General features: G+C 45.0%; 1 long non-coding RNA gene across 1 annotated transcript in view; it reads right to left on the bottom strand.

The window, feature by feature from the left end:
- LOC112547617 (uncharacterized) overlaps window positions 1-21,032 on the bottom strand; it is a 50,859-nt gene extending 29,827 nt beyond the window's left edge. Inside the window, exon 1 of the long non-coding RNA XR_012897638.1 lies at window positions 20,964-21,032. This is a non-coding gene — a long non-coding RNA (uncharacterized LOC112547617). The remainder of the gene's footprint in view (window positions 1-20,963) is intronic.
- Window positions 21,033-21,477: the final 445 nt, after the last annotated feature.

Here is a 21,477-nt window from a genome sequence, read left to right on the forward strand (position 1 = left end):
TTCGAACTAGGGGGTTAGTGTAGACATACCCTTGGAGTTTCGGCTTCCAATAGCTCGTACTCTGGCATCCACTTGTGGCGGACAGGGTAGGGGGACCCGGGCCCACCCTCACTCATGGGTCCCAGCCCAGAGCCCTAAGGACAGGCACAGACAAGTTCCTGTCTGGCTGACAGGGATTTCTGGGCTACTTCCTACCCTGGCTACAGCTGGGGGAGGTCCACACCCCTCTCAGCTGTCTCCTCGACCAGAGCAGATGGCTCACCGGAGCCGGACGAGCCCTGCTGCTCTCCTTCCCACTCATTTGTGGTGATTGTCCTTTATCTCCCCTTTTCTCCTGTGTCTATTTCCCTTTTGTCACTCCCGCCTTGTCTCTCCTGCCCCACCTCTCCCCGTGACATCACCGCTACATGCCCTGGCCACCCTGCCCCTCTTGTATCATTCCTGGCGCGCTCATAACGCACCTGAGGCACCCTGCTACGGTTCGTGGTACCACCCAGTTGTGCCGTGGTGTGCAAACATGCAGTGCAAGTGGAAAGACGGGCTCTACGCTCCCCACGGAGCGCCAGGACGGGGGCGTTTGGAGTGCGAGGCAATCACGTCCTGTCACACCTTGTAAGACTGGTGAATCAAGGGTTAACAGGTTACCACCCATCTCAGTATTAAAATTGCTAGAGATTACACTATGAAAATGAATGCTTCCATCCTGTCCTTAAAGGATTCTATAGCAGTTGGCCATTGCTGGAGAGACCGAGACATAGTGAACGTCTGTATCTGCCTATCCATCCCTTTGACATTTGAGAGGGCTGCAGCCTGGGTAGCTGACACTGTTTCCTATGCAAACAGCAAGGAAAAAAGCAATACGGCTTCTTTTACGATAGTGTAAACAGCCAAGCACTCACTTCCTACGTAATGCATTTGGAACCAAAATCTCAATGTAGAAATGATAATGGCTGTTCATGCTAGAACTGTTAGAAATGGTGAAACAGGGTCATGATACTTTTATATAAGGAATAATCCATTCTATGGCCATTCTATTCAACAGAGGTTTGCATTCTGTGCGGATTACTGTTGTATCTCAGCTAACTGTATATGGCCCATGCATCCACTCCCAACGTGTGGGTGTTCGTCACAGCTGCTGATGGGCGGTGGGAGGGGGCAAAAGGAGCAGCTGCCCTGGGACCCAGTGATTAAAAGGGCCCAGAGTTCCCACAGCAGCTGGCAACCAGTATCCTTTAAATCTCTGCTGGAAGCCCAGGCAACGCAGGCCGGGCAGTGCTGAAGGGCTGGGTGGGGGAGACTAGCCCTTAGTCCCTCCTCTTCCTCGGCCCAGAACCAGGCCCACACTTTGCCCATGGGCTTGGCAATTCTGTTGGAAGCCCTCGCTTTCAGCCACAAAAACCAAGCCTCTCTGAGCCAAGCCCCTTAGCAGTTCTGCAACTAAACATTCTCATGGGTTTGCATTTCAGACCTGGGGTCCAATTCTGATCTCAGACAGGAATGAGGAATGCAGCCAGCACTAGGGTAAGCAGGCTAAGCAATTGCTTAGGACCCCAAGCAGTTCCAAGGGGGCCCCAATTTACTTTTTATTATAAGACGGTGACTGTTTTAATATGGAGAGGGCCCCAATGAGCTAGCACCAGCATTGAGTACAGTATAAGAATAAGGAGAGAGAAAAATAGTTTGGACACCATTTTCATAACATGTCACGTCACTGACTGCAGCGGCAGGTCTCAGAGAGGTCGCTGTCATGTTAGTCTGTATCTGCAAAAAGAACAAGGAGTCCTGTGGCATCTTAGGCTATGTCTACACTGCAGAGTTTTTCCGCAAAAACTTGCAGAGCGTCCACACCTCAAGCGTGTTTTTGTGCAAGAAAATTTACAGTGAACCGACAGAACAGAGGGGGTTTTGTGGTATAGGTATTCCTCTTTCAACAAGGAATAAGCCTTTTTGTGTAAGAGCTCTTGCACAAAAAAGTGTGTGTGGACGGGAAACAGGTTTTTGTGTGTGGAAAAACAGCCTATCGAAAGAAACACAGGTGCCCTGATGGCCATTCCGTGAATGGCAATCAGAGCTTTCTTGTCAGAGAGCATCCATGCAGTCTGGACACCCTCTTGCGCAAAAGCACATTGGTTTTCTGATGTGGATGTGCTCTTGCACAAGAAATTTTTGCCAAAGATCTCTTCCACAAAAAGCTTCTTGCGCAAGAAGCCTGCAGTGTAGACGTAGCTTTAGTGACTAGCAGACTTATTAGGGCATAAGCTTTTGTGGGTAAAACCTCGTTCATTAGATCAATTGAAATGGACTTTACAGAGGCAGTGGTATATATAATATATGGACAACAAAAGAAAGAGGTTACTCTATTCTGCACTAGTTAGGCCTCAGCTGGAGTACTGTGTCCAGTTCTGGGCGCCACATTTCAAGAAAGATGTGGAGAAATTGGAAAGGGTACAGAGAAGAGCGACAAGAATGATTAAAGGTCTAGAGAACATGACCTATGAAGCCAGGCTTCATGAACTGGGCTTGTTTAGTTTGGAAAAAAGAAGATTAAGGGGGGACATGATAGCGGTTTTCAAATATCTAAAAGGGTGTCACAAGGAGGAAGGCGAAAATTTGTTCCTCTTGGTTTCTGAGGACAGGACAAGGAGTAATGGGCTTAAAGTGCAGCAGGGGAGGTTTAGATTGGACATTAGGAAAAAATTCCTAACTGTCAGGGTGGTCAAATATTGGAATAAATTGCCAAGGGAGGTGGTGGAATCTCCCTCTCTGGAGATATTTAAGAACAGGTTAGATAAACATCTGTCAGGGATGGTGTAGACGGAGCTTGATCCTGCCTTGAGGGCGGGGGGCTGGACTCGATGACCTCTCGAGGTCCCTTCCAGTCCTATTATTCTATGATTCTATGATTCTAGTGTAAATGAAGCTAATCAAGTCAGGGTGGAAGTGACTTATTCACAGCCGTTGATGTGCATATCAAGAGAGGGGAAATTGCCTTTGTAATGCGTTAACTGGTTAAGATCCTTATTCAATCCTAAATTGATAGTGTTGAAATTTGCAAATGAATTCTAGTTCAGCTGTAATCGGGTCTTGACATTCTTTTGTATTCAGAGAGAAAGATGATGTCTGTGGAGTTACTCCCAAGTCACATGGAGCTCAGAGAGCTCTGAATAAGATGGCTGGGTACAGGGAATAGTCACAAGGGCTCAGAGTGGCAGGACCGATGAATGAATTTGGCCTTTGAAGGTGACATCAGAGCAGAGTGGGTGACAGGCCTGATCAAAGACTGAATACATCTTTGGCTGCACGGCAGTCTAAGGCTATGTCTACACTGCAGAGTTCTTCCGCATAAAGTTCATGCGCAAAAGCGTGTCCACATTGCCATGTGCTTTTGCCCAAGAGATGTGCGTTTGCACAAGAGAGCATTCACACTGCCATGGATGCTCTTGTGCAAGAAAGCTCTGATGGCGCCTGTGATTTTTCTGATAGGGGTTTTTTGCACAAGAAACCTGTTGTCCATCCACACGTGCCTTTTTGCACAAGAACTCTTGCGCAAAAAGCCCTGTCTTCTGATGATCTACTGTACTTTTTCTTGCACAAAAAGGCCCTGGTAGTGTGGATGCTCTGTGAGTTTTTGCGCAAAAATGGTAGTTTTTGCACAAAAACTCTGCAGTGTAGACATAGCCTAGGAGAGAAGCAACCGAATTACTTTTCTGGCAGAAATGTGTGAGAGTCACAATTTTTGTCACTAGAATTTCACACTCAAATTTTCATTGTCTTGTTTCCCCATTTTACAATGCCCAGAATTTTGCTTCAACACATTTAAACAAACCAACCAACCAAACTTTTTCCAAGTTTTTGACACACTGGTTGTCTGCTGGGAAAATGACCCAAGTGTCACTTGAAACTTTTGCACACCTTCAAAGTAACCTTGAATTCTGGATTAATTTCTGTTCTTTAAGAATATCTCCACCACCTCTGTTCTTTAACTTACATTGCTTAGAAATCTCCTGATATGCAACGATACACCCGTCTGATGTGAAGGGACTGCATGTGTCCTATGTTGTGCTATGGTGCCCCATCTGGACTCATTGGCTTTGTTATAGATCATCTGCTCTAACTGAATAAACGTGGTTTGGTGGGTATAAATCACAGACTTACTGTGATTTTAAACATAGTTTCTGCACCCTAATAAACTACAAACTATCATTTTAAGCCATTCTAGATATAGCACGAGATCTATCACTCCTTCTGTTCTGTGAAACATAGATACCCTGACAGGAATGCAATTCTGAAACTAATGCAATGGGTAACATGAAACTCACTCTTGGTACAATGCTTTATTCCTTATTAGCAAAACTGTGTCAGTACCAATCCGCCTAGAAGACAAAGAAATGAGAGGGAGAGGATGTCATCAGAGAAGGGGCAAGAGCTTCTTTTCCATTTTTACTAGCTTATGGCATCATTAGACTTTTATGTCTGCATGACTGTCTGACATTGGTAATGTCTAGAAGAAGATTTCTGGACCAGTGACAAGGAGCCTAACTCCCACAACTTGCATATGTCTAATTCAAAATCAGGGAAGTGTGTCCAACAGACACAGTGGAAAGACAGGTTGTTGAATATTTTTTCTCTCATCACCAAGAACGATTCCCTGCTGGGTGTAATCAAGATCCATAAACTTGCAGCTTCTATCAGCATGAATGCTGGTATTCCAGCACTGCCTCATTTCGTGGTGCTAAATTCAGCCCTATGTAGACATCCGCTTATGTTCTCATCTACTGAGCAAGTAAAAAGACGGGGCATGGTTCATTTGATTAATTTTTCAATGTCATGTTCTGACACATTTTTAACAATTTGCAATAAATGCAAAAACTCGATTCTGGACATAGAATGCTTCCAATTTTACACACACACACACACACACACACACACACACACACACACGCTGGGAATTTCAAAGTTATGGTTCCCACAGTAACCATAACCCAGCCACAGAGCCCATGGCTACTATTTCCTGTGACTGGATGTGAGGATACAAGGTAGAAGCTCAGTCCCAGGAGACATTTAAAACTAGACTGGACAAAGCCCCACTGAACATAATGTAAGGAATAAGCCTGCATTGGCCCATGGGGAATAAACTAGATGATTTAATAGGTCTTTTTCCATCTCCAACTCATACGGGATAGAACATCTGCACAGTTATAACATTTTTGTGTGACCCCTCTCTCTGAGAATTACCCCCAAATTCAAGAAACTCAGCAGTAATGTGACATGAATGTAATTTCTCCCTCCCTGCATTTAAATTTTTCTGGTTTAAAAAATTCCCAAGCAATGACTGTAAAGTGAAATAAATGCAATTGCATTTATTTGAATGTGCAATAACCAAAATACAGCCGTTTATTTCAGTGAGCTGATATTCTGATATTCCACATTTTGGGCACCTATCGTAAGGACCATCACATATGCTATTATGCTGCCCACTCACAGCTCAGTAAATTGGTTGAAGTATACCACAGCAGCTGTACCTCCCTGGGGAATGTGTGCTTTCCAGCTACAATATTTAAAGCATCATCATTTATTAGTCACCGGTGTGGGAAAATCTAGATATCATTTAAAAGAACGAAAAGTTCCTCTTAAAAATGGCCAAATGGAACTGTAGTATACACAGCACATATACAAAAAGAAAATCACCTTTGGGCTGGAAACAAGTGAGAGTGTAATTCACCCTGCAGGTCTAAAAATAGGGCCTTGTAATTGAAAATGCTTCCTCAGTCATAATTACTGCAGGGCTAGTGACCATGATTTTTCCAATACAGTTCAAAAAGAAAGAAGAGGTAGATGATTTAAAAGAGGAGCCAAAGTTTTCAAGCACAGAGAAGAAAAAAATATATGTAGCAATTTATCTGTCTCTCTCTCTCTCTCTCTACCTCTACAGCAGTGACAGTATACTGAAGAGACAGGCTGTTGAATATTTTCTCTCTCATCACTAAGAAGGATACCCTGCTGGGTGTAATCAAGATCCATAAACTCACGGCTTCAGTCAGTCTGAATTCTGAGATCCCAACTCTGCCTTGTTTAGTGATACTAAATTCAGACCCAGGCTTGGCAGAGACATGCATTCTGTGTGTCTCTTAGCTCTTGAGCCATGTTTCTAAGTATTTTTTTAGTTTCATTTAATTTCCCGTAAGTATAATGTATAGAACATACAATCCTTTACATTGCAGGTCAGTAAATAAGAACTGGCTCAATTAATCCAGTAAACTGCATGCACACACACACAAGCACTGAGAAAGCCCTCCAACCCCTCTCTCTCATCTCCCCTCATCTGCTTCTCAAAGATGCTGTCAGAAATGCAACTTGTCAAGTAGAATTCCCTAGTACCTGTAAAACATTTATTTGTTATAAGCAACCATGCTGAATTTTTGATGTTATGCATATTGTTTTCTATTGACAGCACGTAGTTACATTCCATGAGATTTCCAGGATGGCTTTCTTTGCTATTTGCCAGTCACACATTCTTTCTGTGATAATTTTTCTTTTGGGTTTATCTTCAGAGGACTTTCTTCTAAGCATTTGTTAGTGTGTATGTATGTTGTTAATTGCCAGGGCAGCAGTATCTTGCTAGCACTCTAACCAGCAGTAACAAGCAAGCTATGACCTAGCACTTAACAATGGTGATTAACACTGAATGTACATCTTTGACAATAGAGGATTGTATGCAATTTTACCTGTATGTCATTGTACGCTGCCTTCACGCTTAGTTTGGAATGATACCAAAACCTTAATGATTGTATATTTCTGCATCAAGGCAGTTTTGTTAGGTCTCCGATGTCTAGGGTGGCTCATGCCATCCACCCATAAAGGGCAAATTTTGCTTTAAAAAACAAATGTGCTTGTATCGGTCAGCTCAATGGCCTTCATCAGTTTCTCAGAATGTGGCGGGGGTGGGGTGGCTCTGTCCATACCACTCCTAGATTTCTTGCCATTAATTTAAACTCATCTTGGCTCAAGCTGAGCTCATGAACTTTCTTCATTCCAAATCTCACACAGCAAACTCTCTGGGGAAGACAATAGCCAGCACTTTTCGGGGGCAGCCAGCAAAAGCATTAACTTACCTGACTTACCTGCCTGTACTGTGGCCTTTGTCATGATTTTACACCTGGAGCTGGGCTTTGGGATATGCTACAGGTTTTCATGTTTCTCCTTTGAAATTTCTAGCTCCGTGTACTAATAATGTAGTATCCCTTTGGACATATGTAAGTGAGATTCCTTTGCTGTCTGCGTGGGGCATATGATCTAACTGTTCTGCAATGCATTTCCCCCTGCTTAAAAATCTGAATAACTGACTAAATGAGAAATTAAGGATATTTTTAAAAATAATATTCCCACTTTAGAAAGAGGGTGCTGTTACTTTTCACTTTGCTCTGCAGCAGATGACACCAATATTTATAGCCACCCAACATGAAGTTTCTATGCCCATGTAAGTCTCTCTCAGCAATCATTTTATTTATGAATTTGTAGTTTGTGTTTTTTGTTAAAAAGCACAGAAGATCGACCACGGGGACCTCTTCAGCGAGCTCAGCCTGATTCTCTTCCTGTTCTCTCAGACCATAACTCTTAGGCTTTTGATTTTCTCGTCTTGAAACTATAAAAAAAATCTTATTTCTATAAGGTCTTTTATGGTTACCCATATAGTCAATAGTGTCATTTTCATTCATATCATTCTGTAGGGAAGTTAGAGGAAATGAACCAGACAGAACAGTGCTATAAATAAGACTCAGCCACACAGTTCCCAGTGTAGATTCAACAACCTTCTTTCAAAACCACAAAAATATAATTTTGGCATTGTGGAAAGTCTTCTATTTGCCTCAATTCAGATATTATTTTCCATGCAGTGGCCAGTATTCATTGTTGAATACAAGATGCATATGCCTAGCTCCCTCTCTACAAACCGCAGAGTAGCAAACACATTTCATGCACATTAGCTCATGCTTAAGAGGAAAGGAGCTAAGGAATGTTGGAATTCGCACAGACAAAGGATTCCACTTGGAGTGAATTCTCAGTGAGCAGAATCTCTAGGCTAAATAGGGAAAGCCGCACAGCAAATAAATTAACACTGGTTTTCTTATGGGCTTGCTGTGCGATATGATGGATTGTTTGCTTCACAGCAAGATAATGACGTATAATAATGGTTACCTTTCCTCATGGATATCTGAAAAAATGTACAAGTGTCTACACACCAGGCAGACTTGCAGTGCTGTCAAGAAATAGCCCGTGTTGGTGTTGTGCAAATTCCAGTGAGCAAAACAGGACTAGGTGTCACGTCATGGCTCCGTGCCCCATTGTAGCTTTACCTCAAGCTTGAAGGGTACATCTAGACTACAGGCTTTTGTCGACAGAGGCTTTGTCGACAGAACTGGCTGTAGTCTAAACGCTCTTTGTTGACAGATACTGTTGACAAAGCCTCTGTCAACAAAGAGCGTCTAGACTACAGCCAGTTCTGTTGACAAAGCAAGTCGCTTTTTCAACAAAGAGTCTAGACGTTCTCTTTTGAAAAACCACAGTGTGGATGCAATAGCGCCTTTTTTCGACATACCTCTGTCGACAAAAGGCATTATTCCTCGTAGAATGAGGTTTACCGCCATTGACAAACCTGCTGCATTCTGTCGACTTACTGTCGACAGAACTCAAAGGTAGTGTAGATGCAGGTACAGTTTTGTCAACAAAAGTCACTTTTGTCAACAAAACCCTGTAGTCTAGACACACCCGAAGAGTGCATGGAGGGTGGGAGGGAGGATGTTTGGCAAGAGGTGTCAAAAATCTAAATTTTCATGACTGAACCTGACAGCTGGCAAACTACATGCAGATGCTTTGAAAGAAGACAGTGACTTGTGGAAAGGTGACACCTGGCCGAAGGCCTCTTTTTGCTAATGATTATGATGCCTGTTAATTTTATGCAACCCCATTCTGGGGCCTCAGTGCTCAGAAAGTGTTGGACAGCAATTAAATATAAGTAAAGCATTAAAGAAATAACCAATATAGCAATTACCACAAAACGCACAACTAAAACACAGAAAGAGTCATACAAGGGCAGAACAGAGAAAGTCTACAAGCAGAGCTGGCAGAGGTCCCAGTAAAGCCTCTCTTGCAAACAGAAGTTTTCAGAGGACCCCATGGCCTGGGTGTTTCTGCCTGCAGAACGTGAGTCGTTAGGAAGAGCTCGGGGAAGGCTCTTCAACACAGGGAAGGACTGTGCACTGAAATGCCTTAAAAACCCACAATGCTGGCTGGAAGCAAATCCATGGCTTTGCAGGTAGCTGTGGCAGAGAGCGCAGGCTGGGTTTATTATGTGCACGGTTGCTCAGCACAGTGAGCAAACGTGCTTCCACATTCTGAACAAGCTGCAAGTGTCCAGACAGGATCCCCAGCAGCCTCACATGAGGGAGCGGTAGTGGGTTTCCTGGCCACAAATGTAGGCACTGCTGCTGGGAGATCATTGAGGAAAGACTAGTTCGGATTCATGGCTACGCACACCTGCCCTGAATGATCTGAGAGAAATTCATAGCAAACCGATGGAACTTGTTCAAACAGTTCCCACATCTTCTTCCTTGGGAGTCCTGAAGTCTGTGGATTCCCCTATGCCTTTCAAGTCCTGCCTGCAGGGGCAGCCTGTGAGCCTAGGCAAACTAGGCAGTTGCCTAGGGCGCCGTGGGCCTGGGCGCCTGATGACGACGTCATGGGACGCCGGGGCGCCCCGTGATTATGTCACGACCATTGACAGCCGTGCTGGCGGGGGCGCCAATCGCGCCTTCCGCCTAGGGCGCCAGCTGCCGCAGCCGGCCTCGGGCCGCTCCTGCCTGCCTGACTATATTATGTGAGGGTATGTCTACACTACAGAGTTTTGTTGGAAAAACAGCTGTTTTTCCAACAAAACTTGAGGAACATCCACACTGCAATTGCAATCTTCCACAAGAAAATCGAAAGAACATAGGGTTTTTTTTCCAGCATTGGTAATCCTCATTCTATGAGGAAGAAGCCTTTTTGCGAAAGAACTCTTTCGCAAGAAGGCGTGTGTGGATGGGGAAGGAGGAGTTCTTTCGGAAAGAGGAAAAAGCACAGGTGCCCTGGTGGCTATTCTGTCCACAGCAATCACAGCTAACATGCAAGAGAGCGTCCATTCAGTCTGGATGCTATTTCGAAAAAACCAGATCGCTTTTTCGATGCACTTTTGCAGTGTGGACGCTCTCTTTAGGAAGAAGTTTTTTGGTAGATCTCTTCTGAAAAAAGCTTCTTCCGAAAGAAGCTTGTAGTCTAGACATAGCCTGAGAAGCAATTTTTTCGTGCAGATCTAGACATATTTTTTTATTCATTCAGAAACCACCAGAGCAAGAGAGTGGCACTAGCTGGAGTGTCCCATGGCAAAGCAAAATATATATATATTAATAGCACAAAGAGCTCAGAAAAATAATGATCAAGTCCTGGAGCAGGGTGGGGAAAAAGCGAGTTTGCAACTGCCCACCAAATAATCAGCTCTCTGGGATATATTTAATTTTGCCTGGGTTGTTATGAATTGGGGAGCAGAGAAAACTAGAGCTAGGGCATGAATGTTTGAAAAGCAATCAATACAGTCAGAGAGTTCCACAGAAAAGTGCGTTGTTTGTGGCAGCCCTAAGAATTTTCAAGAACGTGGTTCTTTGGTGTAGACTGTGTGTGAATAGCCCCCCTGGAACCCGTCACCTTTCATGGTGATTCAGCTGGTCCGATCTGTAATTTAGCTATTTACTGTACACCATTACCTTATTTCAGCTGATGTCTCTGCTCTAACTATTTTTTGATCTTTATACACAACATCAAGAAACCTGAAGAGAAGGGCATATTTTTGACACTCCTCTGAACTCCTGAGTCTGTGGGGTTTGCTAATTAAATACATTCACATATTTTATTATCTTTTCCCACTCTACCTCTTTACCCTTTGTTATGGGGTGAGTGGGCAGTGAACAGAGCGATAAAGGATGGAATGGGCATAAAACAAACACAAGAGCAAAACAGAAAACAGAAAGGCCTAAAGAGAAAACACATGGAGCTAGAACCACAGAGAGCATGTGATGGGGTGCCCAGAACAGAGTCACTTTGGGTGTGTCTAGACTACAGGGTTTTGTCGACAGATACGGTCAACAAAGCTTCTGTCGACAAAGAGCGTCTAGACTACATCCACTTCTGTCGACAAAGCAAGCCGCTTTGTTGACATAACAGTGTGGACGCAAAGGACAGTGTAGATCCAATAATACCTTCTATCGACAGAACTCTGTCGATAAAAGGCTTTATTCCTCGTAGAATGAGCTTTACATACGTTGACAAAACTGCTGAGTTTTGTCGACGTTATGTTGACATAACTCAAAGGCAGTGTGGACGCAGGTATAGTTTTGTCGACAAAAGTCCACTTTGTCAACAAAACCCTGTAAGTCTAGACACACCCTTTGTTACACCTCTGCCTTAGCAAAGGAGATACTTGCAGATGTTAAACTATATGTCAGGTCCCTGACTCACACAGTCAGCCAGCCACCCAAACAATGTCCGGCCTATACTTTCCCGGCAGGTCATATCAGGTGCAGCCCAGTGCTTCATGCCTCTGAAGAGCATTCCCCTGAGGTATCCATTTCCTGTCAGTGAACAGTCACAGAAATGCCCACGTTCACTATCTGCCATGCGACTGCGTAAACATTCCATTCAGGCTTCACACGTTAGTTGATATCATAGCACTGAGATGTACTTAAAATAAGTGAAAATTTATTAGCACAAACAAATTTAAGGGATATAAAGCAAGGATAATGGAAATAGAGGGGGTTACAAATAAACCAAAACTAAGCCACATTTCTAAGTCACTGCACCGTTATTTTGAGATAACTAGAGTTATTTTGAAATAACAATGCGCTCGTCTACACAGCCATAGAATCATAGAACTGGAAGAGACCTCAGAAGGTCATCAAGTCCAGCCCCCTGCTCTAGGCAGGACCAATTCCAACTAAATCAACCCGGCCAGGGCTTTGTAAAGCCAAGACTTAAACACCTCTGGGGATGGAGACTCCACTACTTCCCTAGGTAACCCATTCCAGTGCTTCACCACCCTCCTAGTGAAATAGTTTTTCCTAATATCCAACCTGGACCTCTCCTACCACAACTTGAGACCATTGCTCCTTGTTCTGCCATCTGTCACTACTGAGAACAGCCTCTCTCCATCCTCTTTGGAACCTCCCTTCAGGAAGTTGAAGGCTGCTACCAAATCCCCCCTCACTCTTTGCTTCTGCAGACTAAACAGACCCAAGTCCCTCAGCCTCTCTTCATAAGTCATATGCTCCAGCCCCCTAATCATTTTGGTTGCCCTCCGCTGGACCCTCTCCAATGCGTCCACATCCTTTTTGTAGTGGGGGACCCAGAACTGGACACAATACTCCAGATGCGGCCTCACCAAAGCCGAATAAAGGGGAATGATGATATCTCTGGATCTGCTGGCAATGCTCCTCTTAATGCAACCTAATATGCCATTAGCCTTCTTGGCTACAAGGGCACACTGTTGACTCATATCTAGCTTCTCATCTATTGTAACCCCCAGGTCCTTTTCTGCAGAACTACTACTTAACCGGTTGGTCCCCAGCTTGTAACTATGCTTGGGATTCTTCCGTCCCAAGTGCAGGACTCTACACTTGTCCTTGTTGAACCTCATCAGATTTCTTGTGGCCCAATCCTCCAATTTGTCTAAGTCATTCTGGACCATATCTCTGGCCTTAAGCATATCTACCTCTCCCCCCAGTTTAGTGTCATCTGCAAACTTGCTGAGGGTGCAATCCATCCCCTCATCCAGATCATTAATAAAGATATTGAACAAAACTGGTCCTAGAACCGAACCTTGGGGCACTCCACTAGAAACTCACCGCCATCCTGACATCGAGCCATTGATCACTACCCACTGGGCCCGGCCTTCTAGCCATCTTTCTATCCATCTTACTGTCCATTTATCCAATCCACAATCCCTTAACTTGCTGGCAAGAATATTGTGGGAGACCGTATCAAAAGCCTTGCTAAAGTCAAGGTATATCACATCCACTGACTTCCCCATGTCCACCGAGCCAGTTACCTCATCATAGAAGCTAATCAGATTGGTCTAATTTCCAAATAGTGGACGGCTTATTCCAAAATCTGTAAACCTCATTCTATGAGGAATAACGCCTATTCCAAAATAGTGATTTCGAAATAAGGCACGTGTAGATGCTCCACTGCTGCTATTTCAAAATAACCCTTCACCAGGGCCATTATTAGTTCTCCTTGGTGCCTCCTGGGGCTCTTAAATCGAGATAGCAAGTCTACAGATAAGTCCATGCTGCAACACTATTTTGAAATAACTAGCGCTATTCTGAAATAACGTAGTCTGCGTCCACACAGCAGGCAGTTATTTTGAAATAGTGTCAAAATACTGTCAAGCTGGAGGACTTCTTACTCTGACTCCTCTAACCCTCATTGTCTGAGCAGTAAGGGAAGTCGGAGGAAGGGTGCTCTATTTCAAAATGAGTGCTGTGTAGATGCTCCTTACTTTGAAATAAGCTATTTCAAAATAAGCTACACAATTGACGTAGCTCAATTTGCGTAGCTTATTTCAAGTTAAACCCTGCAGTTTAGATGCATTCTACATTAGGGAAGCTTGCCTCGGATTAATTTTGAGGCTTCCTTGCAGTATAGAAGTGCTATTTCAAAATAGCTTATTTCAAAATAAGTGTGCAGTGTAGACATACACTGAGACTAATCATACTTTAACATGTTAAGACCTTTATCTAAGATAAAATTTTCACCTAAAGCAACCTTTCAGCATCACCAGCTCCCATGGCTAGCATCCATCTTTCATGGATGCAAAAGCACTTTCCTTACTCACTCAGCGATGCATAATGAATGGGTCCCTTTCCCTCTTCTTACTGTCCTAAAGACCTTTACATACCCTATTCCCTAGATAAAACCCTTCCTTCCTGCTGCTAGTTTGCAGTGCGTTCACCCCACGTTCCTTTTGTCAACTTATTCATCTTGTTTACCTCAGATGTAAAATGCAATTCCCTTTGTTTTAGACTTCCCCTGCATAATGCACATGAGAAGCCACGCAGACAGGTAAATCTGCATTCCTTCATCTGGGAGAGACTTGCTTACCACTCTGCCCGGTGACTTAGTTTAAACATCTTTTTAGTATGTTCATAACGCTTCTTGAATAGCACCTGTATAGACCTCTCACAATGCATCTGACCACCAGCATGATAGAAGCCAGTGTTTCTCAAAGTGTTCCATGGGCCCGCTTCAGGAAAGCTGCATGTGGGACTGCACCACTTTACCTACCTAAAGGCTCCTTAGCCAGAGGGCCTCACGGTTCCCCTAGGCTCTGGTTCGACCTGTGCTGCCACTTCCCGTGGCTTCCCTTGGCTGGAAAAGACAAACCGGAGTCCATGGGAGCTGCAAGGCTACAGAACCTTCTAGGTTATTGGTTCCCAAACTGGAGGTGTGGCGGGCCCCTCCCACCTGAGTCCCCAACACCGTTACAATACAGTTTATAGCTGGCCCTTTAAGCAAGGCCAAAGCCCTCTGGCCTGAGTCCACAGCACAGTCACAATGCAGTTTATAGCTGGCCCCGTAAGCAAGGCCAAGGCTCTCTGGCCTGAGTCCACAACGCAGTCCCCGATGCAGTTTATAGCTGGCCCTTTAAACAAGCCCAAGGCCCTCCGGCCTGAGTCCACACCACAGTCTATAGCTGGCCCCTTAAGCAAGGCCTAGGCCCTCTGGCCTGAGTCCACATTGTAGTTCAGGGTTGTAGCGGGATACACTCCCTGGTAGGGGGACCCGGGCCCACCCTACTCCACCGGGTCCCAGCCCAGGGTCCTGTGAGCAACTGGGTAACGGGTCACTCCCTCGGCGGGGCAGTCCGGCCAAAATGCACCGAGGTTCTCTGGGTGGGAGAGGCGGCTCCCACTCCTGCCCTGGGCCACTTCCTACCCAGTCCCCGGGGGTGCCTTCCCCTGTACCTGCCCAGCTGGCTGCGAGCTCCATGCCGGCGTCCCCTCGGTAGGTAGTCCCGGGGTTACCCCAACTCGCCTCTGCATCCCTTTCGGCCTCTCCTGGCGTCCCCGGCACCAGCTGAGTGGGAGCTCCCTGCCCCGGTCCTTCTCCTCCGGCTGTCTCCCCAGACTGAGTCCTTCCCCAGGCTTTTATAGCCCCGCTGCAGCCCGGGCATGCCTGGTAGGGCTGTGGGGGAGGGGCCTCTGCGGCCAGGTAACCCTGGCTGGGTCCTGTAGGTTCAGTGCGGGGCTGCCTCGCCCCGTCACAGGAGGGCATGAAGAAATTCCAGGGGGGGCGCGAGGTGACCCAGTCCTCCCCTTTCAATCCTCCCCCTCAAGCGTTGCTGCTTTTTTTTTTTTGGCCCGGTCAGTTCTGTTTTTTTTCTCAAAAAGTTTTGCTGCTACTGTGGGGGGTGGGGGAAGGGGGCAGGAGATTTCTCAAAAATCAAAAAGGAGGTGTGACGCCAAAAAGTTTGGGAACCACTGTTCTAGGTAAACAAAGCAGCATCGGCCTACTGATGGCTTCTCCAAAGCGGGCCTGTGGACCACTTTGAGAAACAGTGATATAAGCTTTCATTTAAGATCTCACACAACCTTCTTCACAGATAAATGTTATGGGGCTGATGTGTTCAGTCTTGCTCGTGTCAGGCCTGAGAAGAGTTGCTGTTCCAAATCCTTTGCCAGTTAGCCTTGACGGGCTCTCAGGTCACAGAGCATCTCTGCAGGAAACTTGAAGATGTCCTGAGGAACCTAGAGAATCTGAGTTGCCACCGATCACCAGCAATTAAGTTTTATCCATAAAAAAAAAAACCCAAGAGGAAGGCACAGATGTAACGGAATCAATGCCCGCTCTTCTCTGCATGCATCACTACAACATGCTGTCCATGCAGCGCAGTGGCGTCTCCAACAAAAGCCAAACTAGTCACTACACAGCAGACGGCTATAGGAGTGCCAAGACAGCAATGCTCTCTGGAAGTTAAAGGCAGGGGCAATTTGTGCAATTACCAATTTATTTAGCTGTTCAGAATTTGGAATTTAATGAGGATTCTTTTATCGCATCGTTCGTCACTGACAGACATGCCAGAGATGGATGATAAAACAAAAAACAAAAACCCCAACCTTAACAGAAAATGCAAGAGCTGTTTGTTGCTCAAGGCATGTGCTAGTCTGTTGCTGTCAACTCTCTCCAGTTACTCATTTGTTCATAACAGTGCTGATAGTTGCAACTCAAAAATAAAGCAATGAAACAAATTTTGCAAAAGCCTCCAAGGCTGGGAAGGCTTGTACTGGCCTGTCACCTGTGAGATTCTGTTACCTCTGAACGCACAAAGTGCTGGAGAGGCTGCTGCTGCATGTGCTGTGGCCAAGATTTTCTCGGGGGGCAGGTTAAGTGTCTAAATATAGCTGCCTTATTTTCAAAAGCTATGAACGCCTAATAGCTTCCCCTTATTTGGGTGCCCCAACAAGGATACAGGAGTCTGACGTGAGTCATTTCCCAGAACATTATTAACTTCCATTGTTTGGGGGGCAGGACTCGTGGGCTGTGATGTTTCCAATACGCTTTGGTCTCTTTGCCCCGGTCTGCGCTAGGGAGTTATTTTGAAAGCGGAGCATAACAAGAGGAAATAACTCCCCTTATTTTGAAATAACCGGTGGAGCATCTACACTACCAAGTCCCTTATTTCGAAATAACTCCTGCTTTCCAAGAGGAATAACTATTTAATAGCTATTTTGAAATAGCACTAGTGTAGATGCGCCACTGCTGCTATTTCCAAATAACTACTTCCTAGAGTCATTCAGAGTAATTACTCCCCAGTCCTTCCTGGGGCTGTAAGTTGAGGTAGTGCGTCCACATTAAGGGAGCCTGCCTGGGACAAGTTTAGACACGTTATTTCAAAATAGTTATTTTGGGAGTTATTATTTCAAAATAATTTCCTAGTGTAGACATGCCCTAATTATTGCAGGGCTACTCAACTGTGGAAGCCAAGGAGGCCACAATGATACAACACATGCCGAAGGCTGCAACTTAAATGTGGTTGTATATACATGCAAATATATATGCAAATATATGCAAAAAGCTTCTTTCACACAGATGGGCATGAATACAAAGCAATTCCCACAATGCCCCAGCATTCTCAGCACCTCCTCTCTGAGGGCTAGAAACACCAACACCCTGTACCTGCCTGTTCCAACCAGCCCGACCGCTTGCATTTTTCAGTGCTCATCCCGCCTGGGAGCGTGTTCCCAGTGGAGGTCGTGTTCAGAGGATCTTACCCGCGGGCTGTTTGTTGAGCCCCATGTAAATCCAAACCGCACCATGGGTCACAAACAAAGGCCCACGGGCCGCATGCAGCCCACAAGCCAAATGTTGAGTAGCCCTGCCTTACTGCATTCATTTCTAGACTGCACAGAGCCCTTTGGGCACAACTCACTTCCCATAAGCATCCCTGTATGGAGCAACACTGAGAACTTTCCTTCCTCCCCGGTGTCAGATCCTGAAAGCACTAGCACGCAGACTGAATGCTAGCATGCAAACCAGACTCCACGGGTGAGATGTGCTGCCCTCACTCTTTAAAGGAGCTGTACCAGGGTCTCCCCAGTGTTAGACCCTGCCTCAGTTTACCCATTCTCATGCAAGGCAGCAGGCGCATCAGAAAAACTCCCCTGTCATCAGGATTTCTCTCTCTTTACCCATGGAGACAACACAATTCAACATCAATCAAAACAGGCACACCTGGTCCTGCCACTCGCTCGTGCAGCCTCTCAGGAGAAATTCCAGTGCCAGCCAGCTGAATAGCAGAGCGCCCACAGCTAGGTTTTGTGTGTCTATTGGTAGTGCCCATTTGCACATGACTTCGCGCACATAAAAAAGTTTATTCTGCACATGGGTGGAAAAATTTGCACAGGGATGGTAATGATTAGAGGGAAGATTTCACTTGGTCCCCCAAAAGGCCTCTGCTCAGAGGGCTTCTGATGCCACCTCACAGCTGGTATCCCCAGACAGGTGTCTCAACTGCCTATGCACTGCAGCCCCCAGAGCAACCCTCTGCCTTTTAGGAAGACCAAGCAAACTTCAGTCACCTGACTCCTGGCCTCCCAGCTTCAGCATGGAAACAGCTGCTTAGTCATTGGTGGAGCTCAGCCTAGCTCCCCTGAACTGAGCAGCTACCTTGTGGCAGGGACCTTTCCCCCTTTACACTCTTTCTAAATAGGCACCAAGTGTTGTGTTTCGGAAATGATGTAAAGAGCTTCCTCAGCAAAGCTGTGTTCTGCTGCAGCTCTCCAGGCAAAGTGCCACAGAGAACAAGTGTCCCTGCAGAAGAATCTGCCCATGCATTAAGTTCTGGCTGTTGTAGCATTTTCCAACCAAATTTTCCTGGTTTTTGCATAACGTGAGAAAAATGTGTGGTGTAGTCACACAGCGCACACTAGCAGTGCTGAGAACAGTCACCCAAAAGTTGGTTCCTTGTGTTCATGGAAACAGCTTCATGCTTCTGTGTGTGTGTGTTTTTTTCTTTAAATGATAAAGCCATTAGAGATGATGCCAAGGCTGGAAAGCTACACAGCATTTTAATGTTAAAGAATTCTGAATTTTACTATTTCTCCTATTACCTTTTCTATGCGAACTATTAACTGTAATTTAAGCCCACACTGTTAAAAGCAGTATACAGATTTAAAGATTCTTTCACACCAATTACAAATAATTTCTAGCTGCCCTCCAGTGCACAGGCTTTTTATCCATTGTTATGGTGAAAAATAACTTAGCTACTGTAGCACAGGGTATCTGCATAGATTTGTTTCTTATTATCTTTGCTGCTATTGGCAAATAGGGAGTTAACACAGTTGATTGCGGTTGTAATTTTCTTAGGAATAGAGATTTCAACTAGTTTAAAAATGCAGCCATCCAAAGTTACAATGTAATTAACATATTTGTAGACCATTTGCAACTCATGTCACATTGCAATTCACACTTATAGGAGGCTCCTCTGTCTTGACTCACAAACAACCTGCCATGTCTATAATCTCCAATTTGCTGATAAATGCCAGCAGTAGAAAAACCCATCTCTGGCTGTGTCGACATTGGCAAGATTTGCGCAACATCTTGCAGCCTGTCTACACTGGCCGCGAGTATTTGTGCAAGAATACTGATGTTCTACTGTATGAAATCAGTGCTTCTTGCGCAAATACTCTGATGCTTCCACTCAGGGATAAGTCCTCTTGCGCAAGTGTTCTTGTGCAAGAGGCCAGTGTAGACAGGTAACATCAATTTCTTGCGCAAGAAAGCCCGATGGCTAAAATGGCCATCGGAGCTTTCTTGCGCAAGAGAGCGTCTACGCTGGCACGGATGCTTTTGCGCAAAAGCAAATCTTTTCCGCAAAGGCACATGCCAGTAGAGACGCTCTCTTGCGCAAATACTTTTAACGGAAAAACTTTTCCATTAAAAGTATTTGCGCAAAATCATGCCAGTGTAGACGCAGCCTCTGTGTTTTAAGGAAAGTTCTGATCGCTCTCCTGCCGTCCCAGTGGCAGAATCCCCTTTGTTTTTAAACTATGTTTTCACTTTCTTTACACATGCAATTTCTCTCTTGCACTCTTTCAACACACATACAGATTCTGACATTCTATCGATACAAAAGCCTTTAATTACTTAATCGCTGAGTGTTAGCGGTCTGTACAGCAACTGCAATGAACAATGTGAAATATTCCCTGTCAGACTATCTCGTTTTATAGTCTTTGTCAAACACACTGGTAAAATGAATATGGAGAGCTAAGTGGTCCGTTTCTCCCCGTCTTTTCTCCAAACAGTCGCCCTGATTCGTCTCCTCGGTTTGTGTGGGCTGTGACCTCTCCGCTCTCCGAAGGTCGCTGGATCACGACCTTGTGACAATTGTTTCCCCTTTTTCTGTCATTGTGAATCATGTTCTTAGGTTAATGGGGAAGAAGTTTGAAAGAGAAAGGCTCACCAGTTGTGGAACCCGTCTGAGGAAAAATTCAATCAGATCATAGCAGTAAAAGTAATTTGTCCAGGAATTAGCTTGCCCATATCTTGCTGTAAAGATTTTTTTTTCCTGCCTGAACTGACAAACTAAACAACAGACAGTGTCTGACCCCTCACAGATGGTCCCTGACACATTTTGGGGTTCGACCCAGGCCAGTGAGGGGTTCGGTCACCATTTGTCTTGTAACCCTGGCTGCCCTGTGACTATACAGCTGTAGTCCAGAGCAATGACTCCCTATAGCTACCAGCAGCCCTCAAGCCTCCTCCAGCAGGCAGACATTAGAACCCTACCAGCCCTGAATTCACCTCAAAACAACCTGACTGCAGAGACTAGGCTCTCTCACGGGGCCCTTCCCGAACGCATGCCAGGTTTATGGTCTTGCAAGAGACAGTAAAACACTCTGATCTGCCAGCTCTCACTACACTGATCTTAAAAAAAAAAAAAACCTTAAAAAACAACCAATAGTCTAGCATCTCCTTAAAGACTAACAAAACATGTAGATGGTGTCATGAGCTTTCGTGGGCACAACCCATTTCTTCAGATGAAGTGGGTTGTGCCCACGAAAACTCATGATACCATCTACATGTTTTGTTAGTCTTTAAGGTGCTGCTAGACTATGAGTTGCTTTTTAAGTTTTTCCAGTTACAGACTAACTCAGCTACCCCTCTGACGCTTTTGAACATACACCAATCTCAATGCAGCAATGACCATTTATAATAAAAGCAAAACCAGTGTATTAGCACAAAAGCTTGGATTTGGAGATACCCAGTAAAAGGTATAAAGGCAGAGATGTTCACAAGCAAATAAAAGTGGACACACACATCAAAAAGTGTAACAGTGTAGCAAGAGACAGTCTTTGTTCAAGATGATTCTTTGCTCTTACCTCCAGCCTTTCCCATCTGACCTGGCTAGTGCCCTTCTGAGATCAGCTCGCTTGGTTCCTTAGTCTCCTAAGATGAAGGATAAAGATGCAGTTGTCACAGGGCATCCCATAAGCTTCATGGAAACATGCTTCTGAATAGGACATAACTGGACTATGCTTTATGCAAAATGCCCCTCATGTAAGGGATTATGGGAAAGCTTGTAATCTCCTGAATAGGATATCCCATTTGTATGCATGTATCATTGCTGCGTTAGAAGTTAGAAATATGGGCTGCGTCTATACCGGCAAGTTTTTCTGCAAAAGTGACTGCTTTTGTGAAAAAACTTGCCAGCTGTCTACACTGGCTGCTTGAATTTGCGCAATAACACTGACAATCTAATGTAAGATTGTCAGTGTTCTTCCACAAATACAATGCTGCTCCCATTCGGGAAAAAGCCCTCTTGCGCAAATGTATTTACGCAAGAGGGCCAGTGTAGACAGCTAAAAACTGTTTTGTGCAAAAAAGCCCCGATGG

Source organism: Pelodiscus sinensis, chromosome 25, assembly GCF_049634645.1.
Source record: "Pelodiscus sinensis isolate JC-2024 chromosome 25, ASM4963464v1, whole genome shotgun sequence".
NCBI classification, from domain to species: domain Eukaryota; kingdom Metazoa; phylum Chordata; order Testudines; family Trionychidae; genus Pelodiscus; species Pelodiscus sinensis.